General features: G+C 45.7%; 1 pseudogene; it reads right to left on the bottom strand.

The window, feature by feature from the left end:
• Positions 1 to 5,653: 5,653 nt before the first annotated feature.
• LOC139239371 (uncharacterized) lies at positions 5,654 to 6,982 on the bottom strand (annotated as a pseudogene).
• Positions 6,983 to 8,077: the final 1,095 nt, after the last annotated feature.

The raw sequence follows: 8,077 nt of genomic DNA, 5'->3' as shown, positions 1-8,077 counted from the left end.
TTTATCCCAAGTGGGCTCCCCTGCCCCATCTTTGGTGGTCTGTCTCCATTCCTCAATTAAGGACAATTTAAAACTTCCTCCAAATGGCCAATCCCCATCAGACCAGCCGTACAAATCGTTACTAAACGTTACCGCATATCTGTCATCTCCTGTTTCTTTAATTACAGTGTCCGCCAGCAAGCCGGGCGGCACGATAGGATCTCCTACCTTCTTTCGGTGCTTTGCTACCTTACGGATTCTTTTGTCAGATTTAGGATGTACTTTCATTCTTTCAGTTGAGAGGTCGTCCTTCTTTCCTTTTCTAGGAGCTGGGCGCGAGCGCCCTGCTCGACTAGAGCCGTTTCCCATTCTTCTGGGTGCAACGTCTCGTGATCTTTTCTGAAATGAGAGTGAGGACAATCCTACAAAATATACAATAATTTACAAAGCGCTCACCGGTGTTTTCTTTTCTGCTCAGCTCGGGGTCTCCTTTTGCCTTTTTGTTATTTTAGCTTCTTTGCGGTAGCTACCTTAAATTATGCCTCACCCTTCAGGGGATCTCGGCGGCCCGTCCCCCTTTTGCTAGGACGGCCGAGGCACCTTCCTCCTTTCAGCTAGGAAGGTCCTTAAAATTTCTCTTTTCTCTTTAAAAGTTAAATTTAGTTCTTTTGGATCTCGTTTTTATTTTAGAGATCCTGCCTGACTACGCCAGAATCTGTCGAGGAAATATTTAGCTCAAATTAACTCAGGCGGAGACTTTCAGAATTGCACTTCGAGAGAATTTTATTAAAAAATGCGAGATATCTCGGAGAGCCTGCTTGGACCGTACCAAGGCAGAAGACTCTGCTCTACAAGCAAATTGTCCCTACCTTTATACAGAAATAGAATACAGAAATAGAAAAGGAATATTATTCATTAGTTCCGTGATTACAAAGGTTGTCTCAGGAGGCACACACTCTCTCTGTCCTTGCATAGTTTCTCCCGGTTCACAGTCTGATAAGCAGAATATCTGTCGACTCCCTTTTAATACCAGAGAGTCATTTAATTACATTTCTAAGTTTCAAGGCTAAAATGTGTTGGTGTTGTTCTAGTCCAATTATTTCTTCAAATATAGCAAAAAAATAATTTAACACTTTCCTTTACCATAAGCCATAGATTCATAGATTCTTTCTTCCACACCCCTCGTCTAAATCATTAATGTACAGTGTAAACAGCTGGGGCCCCAGCACAGAACCTTGCAGTACGCCATTAGTCACTGCCTGCCATTCTGAAAAGTCCCCAATTACTCCTACTCTTTGCTTCCTGTCTGACAACCAATCCTCAATCCATGTCAGCACATTACGCCCAATCCCATGTGCTTTAACTTTGCACATTAATCTCTTGTGTGGGACTTTGTCGAAAGTCTTCTGAAAGTCCAAATATACCACATCAGCTGGTTCTCCCTTGTCCACTCTACTGGAAACATCCTCAAAAAATTCCAGAAGATTTGTCAAGCATGATTTCCCTTTCACAAATCCATGTTGACTTGGACCTATCATATCACCTCTTTCCAAAAGCACTGCTATGATATCCTTAATAATTGATTCCATCATCTTACCCACTACCGATGTCAGGCTTACCGGTCTATAATTCCCTGTTTTCTCTCTCCCTCCTTACATTGGCTACCCTCCACTCGATAGGAACTGATCCAGACTAAATCGAATGTTGGAAAATGACTGTCAATGCATCCGCTATTTCCAAGGCCACCTCCTTAAGTACTCTTAGATGCAGTCCATCAGGCCCTGGGGATTTATCGGCCTTCAATCCCATCAATTTCCCCAACACAATTTCCCGACTAATAAAGATTTATCTCAGTTCCTTCTCCTTCCGAGACCCTCTGACCCCTTTTATATCCGGAATGTTGTTTGTGTCCTCCTTAGTGAATATCGACCCAAAGTACTTGTTCAATTGGTCCGCCATTTCTTTGTTCCCCGTTATGACTTCCCCTGATTCTGACTGCAGGGGACCTACCTTTGTCTTTGCTAACCTTTTTCACTTTACATATCTATAGAAACTTTTGCAATCCGTCTTAATGTTCCCTGCAAGCTTCTTCTCGTACTCCATTTTCCCTGCCCGAATCAAACCTTTTGTCCTCCTCTGCTGAGTTCTAAATTTCTCCCAGTCCCCGGATTCGCTGCTGTTTCTGGCCAATTTTTATGCCACTTCCTTGGCTTTAATACTATCCCTGATTTCCCTAGATAGCCACGGTTGAGCCACCTTCCCTTTTTTATTTTTGCGCCAGACAGGAATGTACAATTGTTGTACTTCATCCATGCGGTCTCTAAATGTCTGCCATTGCCCATCCACAGTCAACCCCTTAAGTATCATTCGCCAATCTATCCCAGCCAATTCATGCCTCATACCTTCAAAGTTAGCCTTCTTTAAGTTCTGGACCATGGTCTCTGAATTAACTGTTTTCATTCTCCATCCTAATGCAGAATTCCACCATATTATGGTCACTCTTCCCCAAGGGGCCTCGCACAACGAGATTGCTAATTAATCCTCTCTCATTACACAACACCCAGCCTCCCACCTAGTTGGTTCCTCGAAATATTGGTCGAGATAACCATCCCTTATGCACTCCAAGAAATCCTCCTCCACCGTATTGCTTCCAGTTTGGTTAGCCCAATCTATGTGCATATTAAAGTCACCCATTATAACTGCTGCACCTTTATTGCATGCACCCTAATTTCCTGTTTGATTCCCTCCCCAACATCACTACTACTGTTTGGAGGTCTGTACACAACTCCCACTAACGTTTTTTGCACTTTGGTGTTCTGCAGCTCTACCCATATAGATTCCACATCATCCAAGCTAATGTCCTTCCTAACTATTGCATTAATCTCCTCCTTAACCAGCAATGCTACCCCACCTCCTTTTCCTTTTATTCTATCCTTCCTGAATGTTGAATACCCCTGGATGTTGAGTTCCCAGCCCTGATCATCCTTGAGCCACGTCTCTGTAATCCCAATCACATCAGCTTTGTTAACATCTATTTGCACAGTTAATTCATCCACCTTATTACTGATACTTCTTGCATTAAGACACAAAGCCTTCAGGCTTGTTTTTTTAACACCCTTTGTCCTTTTAGAATTTTGCTGTTAAGTGGCCCTTTTTGTTCTTTGCCTTGGGTTTCTCTGCCCTCCACTTTTCCTCATCTCCTTTCTGTCTTTTGCTTTTGTCTCCTTTTTGTTTCCCTCTGTCTCCCTGCATTGGTTCCCATCCCCCTGCCATATTAGTTTAATATGGGTGGGGATGTAAGCACAGGTGTACATGTAGAGTGCAGTCGTTGCAAATGTTCCATGGGGCTCTTAGAATGCTTAATGTTGCGGGCCCAACTCCTTAACCATGAAACGTTGTGCAATAACGACACATTGGAGTGCACATTGCATATAATTGTCACATCTTTTTGCCACTTGATTGATAACGTGATGCTGGCCCCTGTGCTCACTGTTAATAGCACCTGTCGTGGGCCTCCCCAGTACCTGCATACGTCACAAGTGACGCTCCAGTGTCCAAACGTGCAGGGTTGCCTGGAAGGACAGGTAAAATTGTCTTGCATACGATCAGTTTTAGCTAACCGCCACCCTATACGGCCATTCCATGCTGCGTTTGAGGATGGAAGCAGCACAGTCACAGACAACGAAACACAGAGACGGACAGCACGAGTTGGTAAGTCACCATTTTGGGCAGAATTCCTGTGGGAGGAAGCGTAAGTATATTAATTCAACCCCGTATAGTCAACTTACCCTTGTCAACACAGAGAGGAATAACTTGACCAGTCAGGAGCACCCAATAAATGTTTCCTTCTCCTTTCGCTACGATTTCCGCTGCTTGTAAGGGTTTCTGGGGGTACTGCACCCACACATTTCCTCTTTCACAAACGGTGTCCTGACTCTGATTTCCTTTTTCAATAGCAGGGACACTAACTTTGCCTAACATGTGGCTTAAGGGAGTTCCCCCCACCCCCCGGAATGGTCCGTGATCCAGATTGCGCAATGCTTGTGGTAACACCTTTAACCACACGTGCAATGCGTTAGTGGGAGTTAATATTTTAATCTGTTGCTTAAGTAGTCCATTCATACGTTCGATGAACCCTGCAGCTTGCGGATAGTAAGGTATGTGAACCATCCAATAGATCCCGTTGTCTACCGCCCACTGTTTCATTGTTTGACCTGTGAAGTGCGACCCATTATCGGACTGTACTTCTGCTGGCTCACCGTAGTATGTGCTTAAATTCTCCAATCCTTTAATCGTACTTTGTTGATTCGCTTTAGTCAATGGATAAGCGATCAAAAGTCCAAAATAGGTATCAACAGCAATGAGCAAATATAGGAACCGTTGTTGCAATGGTAAAGGTCCGACATAATCAACTTACCATATTTGTGCTGGTTGAGTCCCTCTCTTAATACGGGCACTGGGTTGTCGTTGTAAGGGAAAATGCTTCAACTTTCGACAAATTTCACAGGTGTTTATGATCTGTTTAACAACGTCCGTCGTCAAATGTAACCACCTATTTCGTGCCCATTGTATCGTACCCTGAATGCACAAATGTCCAGATTTGTGGTGGGCCCACTTGCCAAAGCCATATTCTTCCTCTTCCACCTCTTTGACAGCCCGTACCCGGGCTATATTATCAATGGTGTTATTATAATCAGAGGTCTTTGAAGTGTTTTTCATGTGAGCGTCCACATGATATTCAGTTATTTTCATCTTCTTCGCTTTGGACCATATTTTTTCCCATCGGTGCTTTCCCCACACGTCTTTCCCAGTTATTTGCCAATTATGTTCATGCCAGTTTCGTATCTAGCTTGCCATGCCATTGGTTACTGCCCATGAGTCAGTATGTAGACCGCTGAGCCATCTGTGAACCAGCATGGCTACATTCTTCAGGTGGTAACTGTTCAAAAGATACGCCCAAGGAGATCGGTGACTCTTTGCTTAAACTGACAGACGACTGTGTAAGTTCACTCTCAGCTGTTTGTGGGTATTCAGCCACATGCTCATGTAGTCAGGTGATTCCTTCTTTTCCTTTACTTGCTCTGTCTGCGATATACCATTTCCAGTGCACTACGGAGCTTTGCTGCACTCGCCCGACCTTGTGTGTCTCATTTCCTGAGAGAACCCAGGATAATATGAGTAGGTCTGCTCTTAAACAGACTTTGTCGTCCCCTGTCTGTCCTTCTGTTTCTGTTAGGACCCAATAACATGCCAATAATTGTTTCTCAAATGCAGTGTAACGAGTAGCAGCATCTGTCAATTTTCTAAACAAGAACCCTAACGGTATACGAGTTCCATGTTGTACCTGCCACAAACTCCATACTGCAGTATCATTGGTAACGGATACCTGTAGCTCAAAAGGTTGCCCAGGCACTCGCAGGGACATGGTTAAAACTTGAGTTACGGCTTCTATGGCTGCAGCAAAAGCAACCTGCTGTTCCTATCCCCATTCGAAGTGGGCGTTTTTTCATGTTACGGCATACAGCGGTTTTAATAACATCGTGAGGTGAAGTATGTGTCTCCTCCAGTAACCCAATAATCCCACGAACCGTTGTGTAACAGTGTTATTAGTGGCGGTGGCCATTTCTTGAATTTTATTCTTCACAGGCTCGGGTATGACACGCTCACCCTGAGATCATTGGAACCCCAGAATCTGGACAGTCTGGCGAAGGGCCTGCACCTTCTTCGGGTTTATCTCCCAGCCCCTGTCTCGTATGAGTTGGACTAGTTCTTCTGACACCGCTGTCTCGGTGGGACCCCTTATTAATACATCATCGATGTAGTGTGCCAGTGAGACATTAGGAACCAACGTGCACATGTCCAGGTCCCGGGCCACCAATCCGTGGCATAGGGTAGGGCTTTGTAGGTAACCTTGAGGTAGACGTTTAAACGTGTATTGCCTCCCTTCCCAAGTGAATGCAAACTGGTCCTGGGATTCTTCCGCTATTGGAATGGAGAAAAATGCATTGGCCAGGTCGATTACCGCATACCACTCCGCACCTTCTTCAGACAGCCGCTCTGTTATAGTTATTACATCTGGGACAGCGGTTGCCAGGGGAGGAGCAAATTTGTTCAGTTGTTGGTAGTCCACAGTTATCCTGCAACTTTTGCCGGGTTTCTGCACATGCCAAACAGGGCTATTGTAAGGGGACACTGCATGTCTAATGATACCCGCCTCCAATAGACCTTGTATGGTTTCCCCTATTTCTTTGTGTCCCCCAGATATTCGGTACTGTTTCATATTCACTATACGTGATGGTCGTGGTATTACCATTGGTTCCCACTTTGCTTACCCTGCAATCACAGTGATCGCCCGTATCCCGAATGAGAATCGCCCAAACGAGGTGTTGTGTGTGGTTCCCTTTAAAAGGTCCATCCCAATTATATGTTCCTTTACTGCCGATATTAAGACCGTTACCCAGCGCGGAGGCACATTTCCCAACGCCATTTTGAGAGTTGTTCGGACAGCGGGAGTTTCTTCCCCTCCGAACCCATTAATGGTCATACGAGTCCCTGTGTGTTTCCTCGGATTTCCATCGATAATAGTAACTTCTGCCCCTGTGTCTAGTAAGGCAAAATCTCTTTGTATGACCCCCCCCCGCCCTCCACCACCCCGCCCCCACCCGTACCAATGTATCATAATCGGAACGTGTGGCCTCAGATTCCCGGGAGCTTGGGTTGATCTGGTTTTAACGGGGAGTACTCCCGGATCCCAGCCGCACCCCTCGTCGAGGGAATTACTCGCCTTCCACAGCTCTTCTACGTTGGGGTATAGGCTAGCTGGAGGTGGTTTCTCCACATCCGCAGACTTATTGCTATCCGACTTAGTCTCCTTTACCTCCCTCCTTTCACGCTTCCCTGTTCCCGGGACGCAGTGTTGCTTCAACATGGAATACATCATTCCTGTTGGGATTCCATCAATTTTTCCCATGGGGACCCCTGCCTTCAGTAAAGCCGCGAACATGTCGCTCCGCGTAATTCTTCTTTTTGTCTTTCCTGACCCTGTACCTTTCCCAGAGATTGAAACTTGTCACTGGTCCCGATCACCTTCTACATTAGCCGTTCTCGACTCTCGCACACTATCTTCTGCATCCGCTAACCGTCCTCACAATAGGCAAGCGTGTCCCACCCGCTGCACTTGGGCTGGTCCCAATAATGCGAGTAGCTCACCCCTCATCATCGGCCTGCTCCACATTCCTGCCATAAAGAGCTCCTGATCTGGCCCTCCATATGGTTGGTGATATATTCCTCCCTGTGTTGCCATGTTGCGCAACTGTATCACACGCTCCGCCATAGTATTCCAAGGTTTTAACACCCGTTCCCAATCAACGGCAGAGGGATAGTTTTGACGGACCCCTGTTGCAACCATGTCCCATAGCGAACTTGTGCCCTGGACTTTCCGTAGCACTGCTGTCATCAGGTGGTCCATAGTCATAGCCCCCATTTTTGTTAACTCCTCGGTGTCCCAAATCCGGGTTAGCCATTCTGACAATGATTCCCCGGGTTTTTGGCGAAATCGGGACCCTATTTCTTGTAACTCACTAGTGGTGAAGTCACGCACCCTTCTAGTGGCTACCGGCTGTTCCCCATCTTGTTGTTTCGTCTTATTTGTCATAAGGGGTCTCGCTTCCGTGCCCAGAGCGTATGGGGGAGGGTTTTTAGTTTCCTCGTGTCCACCTACCCCTCTCCATCTGTCCACTCATAGTCTGAATCAAAGGAGTACCAGATATTTTTGGTACACCACCCACAATTGTTTCCAGCTTGTATACATTCCCAACATGATTTTGCATTGGCTGTTAAATACTCATTGGGATCTGATTGAGCAAGTCCATACCACATGCAGCAGCAAATCAGTGCGGTACAAAGGATATATTTCAAAACCATCTGTACTTTCCGTCATCTGGCTTCCTTTATATTTTGTACTGTCGCCAGACGGCATAGTAAAGGTTGTGATTGTTCATTGAGCTTGTCCACCTGTTCTTCTGCAGTGCGGACAGCTTCAGTCAAGGTCGAGTTTTGACTTTCCAAAACATTAACAGCTGTTCTTAACTGTACGTTT

The sequence above is a fragment of the Pristiophorus japonicus genome, chromosome 27, assembly GCF_044704955.1.
Source record: "Pristiophorus japonicus isolate sPriJap1 chromosome 27, sPriJap1.hap1, whole genome shotgun sequence".
Lineage (NCBI taxonomy): Eukaryota > Metazoa > Chordata > Chondrichthyes > Pristiophoridae > Pristiophorus > Pristiophorus japonicus.
The sequence above is the reverse complement of the archived record's forward strand: the minus strand, read 5'-3'. Positions and strand labels throughout refer to the sequence as shown.